This window comes from Parasteatoda tepidariorum, chromosome 6 (genome assembly GCF_982258835.1).
Source record: "Parasteatoda tepidariorum strain Cologne lab strain chromosome 6, Ptep-v5.0, whole genome shotgun sequence".
Lineage (NCBI taxonomy): Eukaryota > Metazoa > Arthropoda > Arachnida > Araneae > Theridiidae > Parasteatoda > Parasteatoda tepidariorum.
The window spans coordinates 44,771,145-44,788,985 of NC_141760.1; the positions used below are offsets into that span (position 1 = coordinate 44,771,145).

Sequence of the window (17,841 nt, forward strand, 5' to 3'; positions counted from 1 at the left end):
TGTGTTTAGAAGAGAACAACATGCATCAATTATCGGCATCTCGAAGTTAGTAAAAAATCTTTGTTAAATGACTACAAGCGAATGACCTATGAATGCTTAACCGAAGCAGAACAAGTGCGATTAAAAGATGGTGAAGATTGCGACAGAGAATGTCACAGGTTAGTGTCCGAAGTCACATAGGCTATCCCTCGTTATAAAAGAACAGCATACAAGTGCATAATTGAAGTAAAACCTATTTATTTTTATTTATTGTGCACCATACATTTGCCGACTTGTGTGCTCAATTGAAACTTTTAAACTTTCATCAAGTAGAAGGATAGGTAGTACAACACAGAGAAGGACAACACGAACACGATCATGAAGACTTCTCCCTCGCCAGAGTCTGGAAAGTCCAGATACTGTCCAGATTTCTTTGGATGTGTTCCTTGTATTCCATAATAAGTTTTGAACTGAACCAAAACAATCTCAAGCATTCAAAGTACCTGTGAACCGAGAGAGATTAGTTTATTTATTACTGGATTTATATACATTTGCAGGCTTGCGTGCGCATTACAGATGCAGCATACTGTCTTTGTTAAGTTGAAGATAGCACAAACAGAGAGGACGTCACCAAGACGCATCCACTGTTTCTGTGTGATTCGAACCAGCCACCTCCACGCTTATCAGAGCTGGTGATACCGCTCTGACAGGGAGGCCCCAAGTAAAACCTGTCTCATCGGATCTAAATAAACAAAATAGGCTTACTGTATTGTCCCTCCACCAAATTATTTGAAGCGCAAGGGTAAAGAGTTAGAGTACCACTGTAGCCCCAGATGTATTTCTGAATGTTCCTTAGTGATATTCTTAATGATTTGATTAATTAATTATAAATTTATTCACGATTTCAGTTCATATTAAACGTTTTTGGATTAACCAAAATGTACTTAAATTTATAAGAACCGTCATCCGGGCTTATATTGGAGCACTTTTGTTGTGTAAATTTTGGACACTGATTTTAGCAACAATTCTTGAGTTTGTTTTTAGTTTTCTTTCTGTTTTGTTTCTGACGATCGCTTTCGAGAAATTTTGTATTTCATGTTTTAAAATTCGGAGTGTTTTGAATGTAAGTTTATAAGCTTTTACTTATATGTAAGGTAATTTTATCACAAATTTATTAGTCTTATAGCATTCATCACCAAACTCTTATTTTTAAGTTGAATTTATAGTAACCAAATTTTAACAAATCCAAAGTCATCAGTTTTAAGTTGTTTTTTTTTTTAAAAATACGATTGATCCTATTTCCATTGATTATATATTTTCGTTTGCAACATTAATTTTTAGATGTATTTCCATTTTTTTTTGTTGGTATTTTGAATTTATAATTGTTTTTTGCATAGATAAACGAATGCCACCAAACTTATCTCACTAAAGCTGATTTTATTATACCCTGGGTCAAGCTTAGGAATGTGATGCCTAAATTGGCACTTGAATAAGGGAATCGCAAAAAAAAGTTAATTTCGATTTTATAGAAACGATAAAAAGCTGATTTTGATTTATTTAGATATTATAAATTGATTATTAGAAATTTTGAACCATTATTTAACAAGTTTATATTATGTTTTAATTTTTACCTCTTTTTTTCATAGACTAATTGTTCTATTATAAAAAACTTCTGCTTTATGAGTAACGTCCTCTGCCCTAAGTTTTAACCCTTTCAGGGTCATGATCATTTAAATATGATAATTTATTTATCATATATGACACGAGCCTTTCTGATTCTAGAGGTCCAAGATAACATGGCGCGATCTTAATACGGTTCTCTCTCATTACAACGACCCGGACTCGTGATATTCAAGTTTGGCCTAAACTTTTCATCACGAGTCAGACTCGTGAAAAAAATGCGAGGGGTTAAATAACATAATAAAAACAGAATATTAGACTTTTTACGTAGAAATATGTAACTTAGAAGAATATCATAAACTAATAAATGGAATAAAATAGTAAAATAAATAATAAAATAAAACACTTAATTCAACTTCATCAGTTTAATTTTTTTAATTATTTTTAAATATTACACAAAAATGATAAATTTTAATTTTCTGCCTTTTGTAAGACATTCTCAAACAAATTCCACTCTACTCAAAAACATATTTGTATGTCATAAAGCTGTTCAGAAGGCTACTTGAATTGAATTTCATAACCTTCTAAGAAGTTTTCATTCGGATAAAACTCTTCGGCCAACGAGAATAAATATTATATTCTATAGATAATTGTATAGAATCATATAAAATATCTGTAGTATAGAAGTATATAAAATAGATATATGGAATTACAGATATTCTATAGATAGATATTCTAGATATTTATAAATAGACAATCGCTTTGTAAAAGAAAACAAACAGAAAAATTTTTAATATATATTTAGGTTATCCAATGTTATCCACATTAGACACTAAGTCAGAATAGGTTATGTTACAATAAATAGGTGTATAGTGTGCAAAATAAAAAGGGAACGACCAAATCAGCTCTGATCTAGTGACTGGAAGATGCAATCTCAATGGTTCGAGAGTTTATCATTAAATTTGTTAAATAATTTGAGCAGATAATATTTGAAGCTAAGAAATTAGGCATGAAAGCTTACTTTCTGGGATGAATAAATGCACATTTTCTCTCAAGAATTCCGATATTTGATCCTCAAAATTGAGAAGTAGTTGCAGAGCAATAGACTAATCAGGAATGATCGGGGATGGCCTGGTTGGTAAGACGTTGGATCCATGTTCAGGAAGTTGTTAGTTCGATCCCCACCGATCAAATGACTGGTACACATTGAATCTTTCTGATCACAAAGTCCTCCATGTTCCTACAACAAATTATACCTCAGTTGGTACTGAATTGGAGATTCATCGCTCTCTGGTTCAGGTCAAAATTAGATCAGAGGATTAATTAATGGGTACACCCTATAAACGAGCTGTGAGGTGTGTGTGGCTGAAGTATTTTTGGCCATAGATGGCGCCACTGAAAGCAGAAAACGCACCTTTTGACATAAATTCGCTTGGTTTCCGCAAGCAGACTTTCTGATATTGGCAAGGCCGGGATAGTCTGGTTGGTAGGGCACAGGGCCAATGTCCAAGAGGTCGTGGGTTCGATCTCCGTCGACCGAAGACTTCCCGTGTAGTAAATGGGGACTAATTCACGTTAAATCTGTCGAGTCTCAAAGTCCTCCATGTTCCCATAACAAATCATACCTCTGGGGGTACTGATCAAGAGTTTCCTTGTTTCCTGAATTGGTTCAAAATTACAAGGCTACGGAGTTGTACATTAGTAGTCGTAAACCCAAACTTGAGTCGGCTGTTTAACAGCGGTTATAAAAATAATATAAAAATGGCATTAAAAAAACAACAGAGTGAGTCAAAGTTTTGGCCCCCTAATGTTAATTTCACTAATTCTTTATCTTTTCTAAATATATTCTATCTTCTATCTATTTCTTATCTTTGAACCTATTAAACTGAATAAAAAAAATTATACACTCAATAAAGAATCTTGTTTGCTCAAATATATAATTAAAATAATGATTTTCGTAAGAAAAATTATTTTAAAAACATCTATTGTTTTCTATTATAAATTCAATAATTATTTACTATTAAATTTATTTTTATTAATGTACAAATTTGTTAAAGGTCATAAAATGCTTGAATTTTAATGTACACAAATTTGAGAATAATTTTAAACTATGTACGTAGTTTTCAATAACAAAATCCCGAACTTGACCAAAAGCGGGCGAATAGTTCTTGATAAAAGAAAATTTTAAAAAAAATATGACTTTCTTGAAATTTTCTGATTCGCAAACTGTTTTCACTAAAGTTTTATATTTTGTCATTTTAAATTAAAAACACAAATTGCTTCATAAAATTGTATACCTTTCTATTCAAAAATATTTCGATCGCTATTAAATGAAATAGATTATTATAAAAAATTTAAAAATGCTTCTATTGTATCTTGCAATTGTAGTCAATAATTCGGTTTAAAATGATTGATTTGTTATGAAAATAGTTAAACGATAAAAATTTATAAGTGAACTAAATTGCTCTAACTAAAAAACTGAATGAGACGTTAAATGATTTCGTACTCAAATTTCAAGCGAATATTTGTAAAAGGTGCTGAATTAAGGAAGTATATAATTAATAATTTATTTAAAATACATCCCAAATTGTTTCGTCTATGGAACTCTAAATGATCAAACTTTTTTCGGCAGAACCCCGACTTTGAAAAAAATAAAGTATATAAAAGCAATGTAAAATAAAGTATATAAAAACTATGTTAAATAAAGTATATAAAAACAATGTAAAATAAAGTATATAAAAATAATTGCTAGCGTTATAACCACTAAAAGACTACTTTATTTTGAAAATATTTAAAAGAATGAAATTTTTTCATAGTTTTGTTCATTAGTAGAAATTAGATTTTATATCTGACAGTTGAACTTGAACTCTTGAAGCTCTATCGCATTTAGTTATAACTTGTTTTCGGTGTAAATACATAAGCTGAAATTTAAATAAATAAGCAATCTGAGTTTTGAGATTCGCTGAAATGGAAGCTAAAGGAACTGAAAAACTTATTTCTATTTAACCACCAATCTATTTTTTATTTTGGTTTGGAGCGTTATAGGAAATACTAATACAGTTTTTCACAAATGCAGGTTCTTTTTCATAATTTATTCAAAATATTATTAAAAAAATAATAATTTGAAAAAAATCTATTGGTATTTTACTTTAATTTTTTGAAGAGAACAAAAATATTAAATAAATGATTGAATATTAATCATATACACTTAAAAATAAAGATTTCAAAAATAATTACTGTGAAATAAGAGCATGCCCCAATTCTGGGAACCCTTTTTATCCTATCCCGGAACCCTCAAGTTTGCGGAACACCATTTGGAAACTGCTAACGTAGAGCATGAGTGAGGAAAACATCTCGAAATAAGGAAATATATATGTTTTTGGAAGAAAAAGAAGGAAAGTAATCGAAATACTTGAAACGATGCATTTTTTTTTATTCTTTGCAAAATAATATTTACTGATGTTTAAATTACAATTCTGCATTTTATCATGTCATCTTTGAAATCCATATGCTCTAAGTTGCCAAATCAGATGTAAGAATATGCATTTTAGAGTATTTTTCTTTCTATTCATTTATTCTTTTATTTCATTTTATTTTTCTATTTTTTTTAAAATTTTTATTTTATATATTTACTTATTTTTTCACATGTTTTTTTGTCTTTCGTTAGATTCAGATTTTAGATCTTCGAAATCGATTCTCAATTTCAAAATTGCATAACATCAATTTGAAAAGTATTGTCTTAAAATTTAAACCGGGAGTGAAGTTGAATTCTTCTCATTTTTACAATTAGTAGTTGATTATTTTGTTTTTTCTTCATATTTAACCATATCTTTGGAACTATTCGAACCAATGGGATAACTACAAGAAGTGTAGTGTGGGTATCTCAATCCAGATTGATTGTTGAAACGTGTCATTTGTTTACGTTAGCAACTGTTTTTTCTATTTTATTTTGAGTAAGTCAAGCCCATGAAGTCTCAATTCTTTTAAGCGACACAGTCTATATTTTCACACAAAAATTCTTTCACGAAGATTTCAATTATTTCACTACATATTTCATATTTGACACAAAGACAGGCATGAAGCCATGAAGAACATAAACACACTAATTATGCATCGAAGTTGCTAGGCACACAAAACAAATATATATCACGGCTACAATAATATAAATAAATAAATAATAAATCTAAGTTAAGTGAAAGACGTAGACGGGAAAGAATTATATTTCAACAAATTCTATGTGCTATATTGCCCTGTATTTAATTAACTTCACGTTAATTAACATTCTAACTTGAGAGGGAAAACTTATTCAACTTTAACCCGCTATTTTGCTTTTAACGATTTTCTAGCGCTGACGTCATAGGTCACATGTGTGGGTATCTGTGATCGTCTTGAAGTGCAAATACCCAATTAAGAAATATCAATTAAATTATAAAAATTGTTTATCCGAGGATAACTCCAAGCGAAATGCTTTTTTGTATAATTTTTTATTTTTAATTCTTTGAAAAAAATCTGATTTCTACCATTTAAAATTATATAATATTAAATAACTTAAAGCGTGAATGGAATCAGTCAGATTCGATAAATGAATGTTTAAAAATGTGATTTTCTTTCTTCACTCAAACTATTTTACTAACTTTTTAGTTTTTTACATAGTTTATAATGTACATTTACATATTTTAAAAATTTTATAATTTATTTTTTACATAATTTAAAATTTTACGTATTTTTTAAATTACATATTTTAAAACAGTGTAAAAATATGAAAGTCGTATGATTAAATTTTTTAATCGATTTTAAGTTAAATTTTTAAAAAAATGTAAAATGTTTTCATGCAAAAATCTTTTTTTTAAATCTTCTTTTTACTATTTACTAATTTTATCTTTCAGTAAATTAGTTTTAAAATTACTGATTTTTTTAAAATTTTTTACAGAGTTTGATTAAAAATTTCTTGAGGTGTAACAAAATAAGCGAAGATAAAATTAACATTAAGGGGGCATCTGATTAAAGTATTGGCTCATATATATGTCTGCCGTTCATGTTTTGAGGTTGCGATATCAGATTCCGTAGGAGAAAAAGGATTTTTATAGAGAGAAAGTACATTTTTGTTTCTGAGTTTGCAAATTAGTACGTAAATATCCGATCAGTAGATCAAAAGTTATTCAAGCCTTTTTGTTTTTAATTTTGACACTGTACAGCGCCAAAAAATTATGAACCAATCTTACTTACTAAATTCAAAAAGTATCTATCGCAAACTGTAATCTAAGTAATTTATAATTTCATGCATGCGTTAACTTTACTTTATCAAAACGACTGATTTTCTTATTTTTTTAAAGGACTTGATGAAAAATTAAGAGGAAAAAATTAATATGTAATGTAGAGATCTTAAAAAATAAAATTTAAAACGAAACAATGGTTGGATAAAGATAATTTTTTATTCTGGTCACGTTTCGCTATAAGAATACCCCCTAAAACTGAGAAAATAGCTCGTATGAAAATCGTAGAAAAATCGCATTATCGCCAACCCTAATGCTTGTTTAGATACCTTTTCCACTAAACTCTTAAGTTCTTTCTCAATTAGCTAAGCCGATTAGACGCAATTAACTTCAAAGGATCACTTGGGAAAAGTTTTACATTTCCTGTGTGAGTAATTAAAAATTGATTCATTTATTACTTTCAAAGTTCTTATTGGATAATTGCGTGAATAAATGAGAATAAAGTAAAATACAAGGTGTTCCTTAATAACCGGCTTTTAGCATATTTTTAGAATCCTCAGCAAAATTGTAGTCAATAACGCATACACATCTTGAGGGTGTCAAATTAATATTTAAATGTTGAAGAAATTAAATTCAAAATTAGAATTAAAAAAAGCAGTATATATATAAACCAATATGTTCTTTATAAACTTGTGCGCTCAGACCACAAAATAAACTAAATTAAAAACATAATTTTGAAAAACAAATTGCAGCCTTCTGAATAAAATTTCGGATTTGAATTGCCCATTTCCGAATTAGATATGATTAGTGGTTGAAAGTATAGTGCGCTGCTTATAGCAAAACTACTGTAGTAGCTATTTGTTTCATATTTTGTAGTGTAGGGAGCAGTTTTTTTAAAAAAGAATAGTTGTTGCATATTGATTCAGTGGCGAATGGGTGCATTGAATAATGAGGCAATTTTTGATAACAAACAAATTTAGTAATAGTAAACAATAAAGCAACAATATGATGGTGCGATATTTTTACGGCCTTCCAATGAGACACCCATTCCAATTCATTGCCAGCCACGCAAGTGATTATAGAATTACTGTGAGGGATGGCAACGCCCTCTGTTGCAGGCAGAAATAAACAGTAGTGTAGTAACAATTCGTAGCAGTAGTGTAGTGGGTGGTGTAAAACAAGAAAACTTTTGTAGCGATTCCTGGTAATCCATGGACACAAATGACAATGACCCTGTGGCCGTTTATTAGAATTAAGCATTAATAAAAATTACTATTATATAAACTAGCCAAGATCAAATTCTTGCATAAATGCAATAAACAATTCCTTCCCTTGCGTTATTTATTAAAAAAATGTGTGCACTGAGTGATCGACCATTCTGTGAGTCATGATGGATTGATGCAAATGATCACCGATCTCTGAAAATATTTACTGATCAACTTATATAACCATAATAGAATTTTAAAAAAAAAACTATTTCGAAAAAGAATAATAAAATTAAAGTAAATTTATGAATTAACTTAATGTTTTCTTTTATAAGCCGGATTTTAGCCTAAATAAAATTTTTCTGCAATCCAGTGAAATATTTCACCATTTCACCTCCTTCTCTCTAGAGGAAAACTATATTTTACGAATTCTTGCTTACTCAAATATGATGGCGCGAAAACTCACTATTTATGATAAGAAGGACGCTGAATGGAAAAGTTTAAAAGCTTCTGTTCTGGTTTTTGCAAATCTGTAGGCTAATTGCAATTGAAATTTGAAATCAACAGTGGGAAATTAGAGATACCGTCTAATATAAAATCTATCTACTGCGTGCAACCCATTACATAATGAGAGCTTTCGGTTAGTCTGCCTTGTGTCTGGATAATGAAAATCATTGGCTGGAATTGCTTTACTTAATTCAAACATAGACCTAGAATAGTCACTTACACGTCATAGAGAAGTAATTTAAGTCTCAATATAATTACTTGTCTTGAATATTTATTCATGTTACATTTAATGTAACAGGACATTTTTCGACAGCAAGTTATTTTCGGGAAATTGAATCTTGTTCTTGTCTAATTGAATCTAAATTGAATCTTGTTTCGATTCGCCATAATTAATGATAAATAATTAATAGTTAATAAATAAATTAATTTTATGATAATTAACTATTAATAATTTATTGATAGAATTTATTAATTACATACTAATTAATAAAATTAAAATTAATTAATAAAAAACATATTTTACTAAAAAGTTGTTTTTTTAATCAGGTGCAAATATTTACTAGTGCATTTTCTTAATAATGTAACTGTTTAGTAACGTAAATTTATAAGAAAGGTGAAAATAATTTAAAATAACTAATATCTTATAATCATAGGAAAGTATAACAGAATTATTTTGAAGTACAACAAATAAATTTTATGAATCAGATTTTAAACATGGCAAAAAAAATTTTCCTAGATTACTATTTTCTCAGAATTAAAAAGAAAAATCATGACGAAAAGTAAATCTAGACGAAAAGCTTATCATTAAATATCAATATGAATAGCAATAACAAACCTCTAAACAACTATTTTTAAAATAAAAGGTCTAACTAGTTGCATAAAATATTTTCACTTAATGAATTCTGTCTAGACTAAGATTGCAATGAATGCCGTAATTCTTTTCTGTAAACACTCCGTCTCGTCACTTAAAAACTACTTTAGGATTTGAATGCGTAATTATATGAAACTTTATGAAATAAATTTAAAGGTGTATGTTTTGTTTTTAAATAAAATCGACTCATTTAAAAAATGATACATATAGTGTTTTTGAATTATGAAACTAGAAAATTTGAATTATGTTTTTGAATTATGAATTATGAAACGAGAATTTAGGGCAACATAATGATAAGCCACATTTTCAAGTTATTCGGGAGAGTGTTTTTTTAAAGTGGTACTTTGAATAGCGAAAAACAAAGTATATAAAGAACAAATGAACGTACATAATTCTCTAAAAACAAATGGAAGTACATTTCGTCAATTTATGTACTTTCATTTGTACTTTATTCACGTTGTATTTTGCTTAAGTCTGCATCAGTGGTTCCTAAATTGCGTTAGGGTTCCCTGGAAAGGTAATGGTGGTTCCGAGGAGTTTTCTCAAATCGAACTTCACAAACACTGGGTAAATCATTAATGATTTAGCTTTTTAAATACAAAAATATGATTTTATATTTGGTTTGTAAGGAAATTTTCAAATTTTTGCATCTTAGTAAAAAACCAACATTTCATTTAAACACATTTTAACACATTAAACACGACGTTTCATTTTAACTTATTTATTTATCATGTGATGGCATATGTAACTTGATAAAATTTCCTTGATAAAATAACTTGATAAGTGTAGCTATCATAGTTTTTAAAAGTCAATTACTTCACAAAGTATCTGATCATTAAACATTCTTTTTGCGGGAAATAGATATATATTGCATAGGAAAGATTAATATTGAGCATAAGAAAAAAGAATTAATTCCAATAATTTTGAAATTCCTCTGAATAAAGACATCTTGAATGAAAGCAGAATGAATGACTCCATGTTTTGTCTGCAAGAAAATATTTATTTCGTTACTTTTCGATAAATTTTGATTCTCAGCTAATTAGATTGTTACCCGTGTGTCGTAATTCTCTAACTACGTTAGATAAAGGGACTCTAGAAGAGACCTGCTGTATTGTTGTTTCACTTCTGAGTGATACTGCACTTATGCAGTCTAATATTCCACTCATTATTTGTTCCTCAACATGTGAAATTAGGATATTTTGAAAAATAACTTTAAAAAAATTCATTCAAATAGAGAAATTTTGCACTTTAAATTTAGAATCTTTTATGGAAGTAGCCATGCAAATCACGCATCTTATCCGAAATGAATTTTAATTGGAAGAAGTAATTTTTGAAATACTAATTGGACATCAGCATGCGAAAGCACCTACAGCCCTGCTAACTATTTTTCAAAAATGCTGAAAAAAAACTATTATCCTTATCAATGCACACACAAAAAAAACAGCGTAAAGTACTTAAAGTATCAAAGTAAAGTATGTCCGTACCGAATCAATTATGCGCATAGTTCTTATCACAAAATAAAGTTATTAATAATGTGTAAATTAATACTAATTGAAAATATAACTAAATAAATGCAATTGCATATTTAAAACTATTATTACTCATAACGAAAATTGTACGTTCAGCGTTTACCATTAAAAAAAATATTTTTTTATAATTAAATATTGCACATTATTTACTGAAAATTTTTGATCACTAAGCAAAGTATGAAATATGAACATTATTATGTATTTGGTCAATCACTCTACAAATTGTCTACATTTTTTTATAAGTCATCCCTTAGAATGTTTAGACAAAGTAGGATATATAAACCATCATATATTAATCATTATATAAATAACATATACTGTATATAATTACGTAAACAATATATACAGTAGCAGTATATAAATACATAAGCAGTATTTCATGCTTTTTCAGACCATTTTAGGCATTTTATGGAATTCTGAATTTCATATATTGATTATAACATAATATACATTTTATTCTATGTTATATTTAATTGTATTACACGTTAATTACGAAGGGAGAGCATACAAGGAATTACTGTTCTATAGATCGATTTTCGAAAGGAACGTCTATATCGACCAAGCAAGATGCACTCATGCCTGGCTTGATGTATTAAAGAAAGAACAGATATCCTTAACAGATATTTACTCTTAGTTAATGGAGCGTATTTTTAAGGTACATTTAATAATAATTCAAACATTAAAAACCTTACATTTGTTTTAAGTTACATACTTAATCTTGCTTAGAAACATCCGTTCCATTGAAATGTTACGAAAGTAATTTCATCTTTTTCTGATCTGCTTTTTCCCCCACATTTTGATAATGCAATATATAATAGCTTATAAGTTATGTTGAATTAAAAATAAACTCTCTTCGTAATAATTGCTTGATTTGGAAATTAATATGATTAAATTTAAAACACAATTATACTTAATGTAATTAAAGTGTTTAGTATGATTAAATTTAAAATACAAATATAAAGAAAAAGTAAACTGAATTATTATGTTACTAATTTATTAATATTGCTTCTAAATTTTAATTATCAATAAAGATATAAAAAATGAACAATGATTTTACATGATAAAGTTTTTAAAAATGCATTTTTACCTTAATATTTAAATTTCAGGTTATACCTGTTTTGACAAATGCAATGCTTACTTTTGAGTATTTCAGTGCGTTTATAAAAATACGAGATATCCTAAAAATGGCTAATGTTTCAAAACATCAATCCCCAATCAAAAAAAAAAAAAAAAAAAAAAACAGAAGTGAATGCAAAGACAGTGTTTGCTGCAATTTTTTTAGGAAACTAAAAAGCAGTTTTCCGCAAGTTTCAAAAATAATAATAAAATTCGTAAGCAGATAGCGATATTAAAAATAAAATTATTTTCGCCGATTGTCAGACCTTTAGAATTAAAATTCGTCAATAAATGAAAAATTACAACTGAGAAAACTTTAAAACATTGTCTTCAAAATAGCTATTATTTTTAGCAACAAGAAGGCTATGTTTAAGGAAAAAAATTAATCGACACCTGTACGAATATTTTAGTCGGAATGATCTAGCATGCAGCATAAAATATGGTTTCATTTTTTAGCCAGAATCGCCATCTGTTGACAAACCATGATTTCGAACTGTAGTAAAAAAGTTTCCTGAGTAGGACGCAGTAATCTGAACATTTTTTTTTTAAAAAAATCGTTTTCTGTTACTTTAAATGTATTCTTCTAACAGTTGGTAATCTCTGGAGACCCAGGATTCTAAAACAATTACTTAGCAAAAAAATAAAGTTGTTAAAATTTAGCATCTATGCCCTTAGAAAGATAAAAATTCCCAAAAGGTTAACTAAAAATTATAGGTTTGCGTATGGGACGTAACTAATTTCTGTTATGCAATTCAACCTAATAAAATTTAGCCCAAATAGGGTTCAATTTAGGCATAAAAAGAAATCCTTCGCTTTATAAAAAAAATAGCTAGTCATTATATGTTTTGTTGAAATAGTGAAGCCCAAAGAAAATAGCTTTTAGTTTTATGATATTCAAACTAGAGAGATTCCTTACAAGTATTCGTTGCCTTATCCGGAATGTAACAATCAATTTAACGCAGGAAGTGTCGCTTTCTATTATTACAATCTCCTGCCCGGTTTTGGAGTTGAGATGTTTTTATCAAGTGTTGGAATATTTTTTGTCTGCGATGTTATGGTTTTTATTTATTTTGTCAAAATACTTTTGGAGGCGGTGATCATCAGTCCAATTTTAGTTGTAGTTCAGGTAGCATCTTTGTAGTATCAAGCATAATTTTGGCGTGTGAGGTACACTTCAATTTGGATATCATTTTGGGATATTTGTCTCTGAGAAAAGAAGAAAGTCGTATAGGAAAAAAGTGATTTATTAAGTAAATATTAAATTAAAAATGGCCATGTTCAAAAATATAAAAATAAGTAAGTCCCTTAAAGGGATCAAGATAAACATTCTCTTACATCGAGAATTTGAATTAGGATAGATATACTACGGTTGGGACTGAGAGGTCCTCAGTCCTATTCCCTATAATTTTTAATTGAAGATAATTTTAAATTGAATGAATTGTTCCCAACGGTCAGTTAGGAGCATGGGAAGAGATTCATGGTTGGCGAATCATCGAAGGATAACATAGCCAAAAATAAAGCCAACCCCCCATAATTAATATTAAATTTGAAAACTATTTGGTGAAAGCGAATTACCAAAAAGATTGTTGGAATTCGTATAACCATGTAACTGAACCATATCTGTGGTAAAAAATAAAGAGTTATGAATAGAGTTTTATAGATTATCTGTGGTAGGAAATAAAGAGTTATGAATAGAGTTTTATAGATTATCCTGTAGTAAAAAATAAAGAGTTATGAATAGAGTTTTATAGATTATCCTGTGGTAAGAAATGAAGAGTTATGAATAGATTTTTGTTTTCGATTTTGTCGCGATAGTGAATTAATGAGTCTTACATTAGTGTTGAAATAAAAAGTTAGTAAAATAAAAGCTAAAGGAATAAAGTATTTTACATTCGCTTTTTATAAAATGTAATAAAAACTAAATTAGTTTAATTTAATTAAAAATTTCGATTAAGAAGGATTAAAAAATAAGTTTTAGTAATTAAAGAAATTTTAAAATCTAGGAAATGTGTAATGCCTATTGTGGCATTACAATACTGAAATCCATTCATTACAAAATTTCTTTTTTATGTCACAGAAATGATTTTGAAAATATAAAATATAGTTATGTTTTAAATACACTGCCAAAAAAAGTTTTTGCTTTGTAATCTTGGATCTATAACATTTGTTTGTCTGTGACATACTTATGAAAGATTTATCACTGTTAATCAACACTATGAAAACCTGCACGAAGATGTAGACACAATTAACAAAGCTTAAATAGTTTCAATTATAATTTATTATTTGTCACGCTTCCTGGTAACTTGAACGTTATGAGATTAAGCAAAACACAGTTTTAGCAGTTTAGCTCATCAAAATAGAGCTTAACCATTTTCAGCATCATTCGGCACCAAAAATAATGCTATTAGTTGAGACCAACTCACGACAGTCACAATTTACCAAAATCAAGCAATTTTCTCCGATAATTTTGCTCTTTAGTACATAACATATTTTGTTTCTATTACCGTTGATTTGAAATTATTTATTTTTTTAGCAACACGTTTCAAATGCGTACGTATACGAAATAAACGAAATACGCGTGATATCAGATAATTTTAGAAATACTAATTTAGTGATCTAGTCTTTACATGCTATGTGTGCTGATTATTTTATTTTATAACTTGCGTTGAACAGCCGACGAAGTACTGAGCTTTCGATTATCAATGTTAAACTCCGTAGTCTTTTAACGTGGAATCCAACACTGAAGAAATGTCACACCATTTTTTATAGAACCAACCCCCATTTTTGTTATATGGGCATGAAACCACAAAAACCTCGTATAGTGAGCCCAACGGCAAGGGGATTCTAACTCATGATTCATTCACCACTCAGGATATTTTACTGTGCAGCGGTCGTAGCGAGCTGGAAATAGAATTCCTATTAACCAGTGCTCATTGGGATTCGAATCTGAGACACTCCATTGGGAGGCGAGCGCACTATTCCCTGATCCCCACGACTCCCATGTTGATGAGTGAGTTTACCTGACCTAACGAATAAAAAAATAATTGATTCTTAAAGAACAAAACTCTAATTCGATCAAACAGAGCTATATGACAGCAAACATTATTGATGTTATATTTAAAACATTTGTAAAAAGACCCAGAATAATTTCAAGTTTAAATTATAGCAGTGCCTAATACTAAAATGATGCGAACAATTTATTTTTTGAACGCCTCTCCCATATGGACCCATTGAAATATTTGACCGATTTTTAGCATCTGGGGCTAAAATTGCCCCTTCCACACGCTATCCAAATTTTAAACGGTGTTCGATTTATTGAACAAACACACGTAACTAATCCTTCCTTTTATTAACATAAGAATGTGAATTTTAATGAACACTTTGAGCACTCGCCTAATGCTCAACAAGCTATTCTAACAAGCTATTCAAGCTACATCATAGCACTGGAAGTCACTTAATATTTTTTAAACAGTTTATGAGATATTATTATATATTTATAGATTTTACGTTTTTATGATTGTTATGAGTAAGCGTTCTTGAAAAGTTAGCAGCTCGGGATTGCCTGGTTGGTAGGACGTTGGACCTATGTTCGTGATAACGGGATTTCGAATCCCGGTGGCAGAGGAAACCCCATGTACAAAATGGTGACTGCTGCACGTTAAATCTGCTTGGGTCAAAAAGTCCTCTAAGCTTACAGAACAATACAATAACTCTGGGGTGCTGAATTAGAGATTGATCTTTTTCTGGTTCAGCTCAAAATTATGATCTGTGGATAAATTGATGGATATAGGAATGAGTCTACTCTGTAAAACGGGTTGTGACGTGTGTGTGACCGAAATTCTTCCCTTAGATGACGACACATAAAAACATGAAATACACCCTCTGACTTACATTCGCTTGGTTTCCCAAGCAGGCTTGCTGGCATGGCATGTAGGTAATAGAAGCAACAGCAACAACAAAAGCTTGCAAATTCAAATTTTGCATAAATTTTGTGAAATGAAATTTTTAAAATAACTATAAAAAATTACTGTGATGAAGCAAAAATGCGAGTGGAATTTATTTCGGTTGCGCGTTAAATTTATTTCGGATTACTGATGAAATCCATGCGGCACTTTTAAGTACATTAATAAATAAAAACTATTTCTAAAATAATCCGAAATGTCCTTTTTTTAAATTAATATTTGCAGTTTTCTGAATATTACTCGCTATAGAAAATGTTACCTTATTTAACTAGCTATCAAATTTATAAATTTAATTTATTTTGCGAGGTATAAAACAAAAAGAAGAAAAAAAGGAAACATGTATAAAATATATATTAAAATATAATTTTAGTTTTTTTAAGATGAAAAATTTCTATTAGGTTTTAACATTAAGTTATAATTTTTTCAAGTGTCGTAAAAAGATTCTAAACAAATATTTAAAAAAAATTTCAATAATTGCAAACTGAGCATAATTAAATTGAATAATTCTTGTTAAAAATAAAGATTCAGTTTGAATCTTTATTTTTATGATCCGAATATCATAAAAAATAATTAGGATCGTTAAAAAATATTTTATGGAGAAAAAAAAGTATAATATCAAGAAGTCCGTATTTTTTCTTCTTCATTAATCTTATTTCGGGTAAACATAATTTGTTAATTCACTTATCTGAGTATAGTGGTAATTTACATAAATTAAATGGCGTCAAATGGTAATGCATTATTCAAGCTTAATAAGACAAGATATCTTTTTTCATCGAGAATATTTAATTACAAACGCGATTTTTTTCTTTACTTATTTATAATTTTAAACTATTTAGAATTGTAAGCTGATTTATTTCATAATAGTCTGCTTTTAATAAATGGAAAATTATTTTACATTTTATAATTGATTTCAACCATTAAAACACCTATTTTAATTAATGTTTTACTTAAAATTTAAAGTTTTTTTTGCATTTTATATGATTTGGAATACAGTTTTTAGATTATATTTTTTGTTTGTAATAAAAATTGTGTAGGTATGTTTCTAAATTAAAAAAAAAACAACAACATAAGAGCTGCAACTGCTGTTATGAATTTTTAGAGTATTTTTTGTTTTTCTGTGAAAGTAAGAAATTTGAAAATATAAGTGTTGCATATTAAATATGTATTGCGTAAGATGACACAAAATAATTTTTAGCATTTCTCTATATTCCAGAAAAGTGCAACTACAGATTTGAAATTTAACGGGATGTAAGAGCCAATTTTATTTGTGAACTGAGATTTTTTTTTTTCAAAATTCGATTTTATTAGAAAATATCGTAGTTTTAAGTGATTTTTTAGCTCGTTTTTTTTGTAAAGTATTTTGTTTTTCTTTTTATCTTATATCCTTTACACAAAAAGAGAAGTAAGAAAACCTATTTATACCTGGAGATTTTTATTATATAAGCTCGATGTTCCTTCTTGAAGTTTAAAGAAAAAAAGTGTGGGTTACCATAAAGCTATCAATGTTTACGTTAATTTTCAACTCACTTAATAAAAGATTTGGTTAGTACTTATTTTACAAATTGAAATACAAAAACGAAAATAACTTGAAAATAATAGATCATCAACAAAGCATCAGAGTTTTTATATCTAGACACAGCTCAAAATGCTTGCTTACGAAAATGGACATAGCTCAAAATGCATGTTTACGAAAATGGACATAGCTCAAAATGCATGCTTACGAAAATAAAATGGACATAGCTCAAAATGTATGCTTACGAAAATAAAATGGACACAGCTCAAAATGTATGCTTACGAAAATGGACATAGCTCAAAATGCGTGCTTACGAAAATGGACAT

General features: G+C 28.6%; 1 long non-coding RNA gene across 1 annotated transcript in view; it reads left to right on the top strand.

Annotated features, from left to right (window-relative positions):
• The first annotated feature begins 797 nt into the window (after positions 1 to 797).
• LOC122268840 (uncharacterized) overlaps positions 798 to 17,841 on the top strand; it is a 34,071-nt gene continuing 17,027 nt past the window's right edge. The window contains exon 1 of the long non-coding RNA XR_006224706.3: positions 798 to 1,102. This is a non-coding gene — a long non-coding RNA (uncharacterized LOC122268840). The remainder of the gene's footprint in view (positions 1,103 to 17,841) is intronic.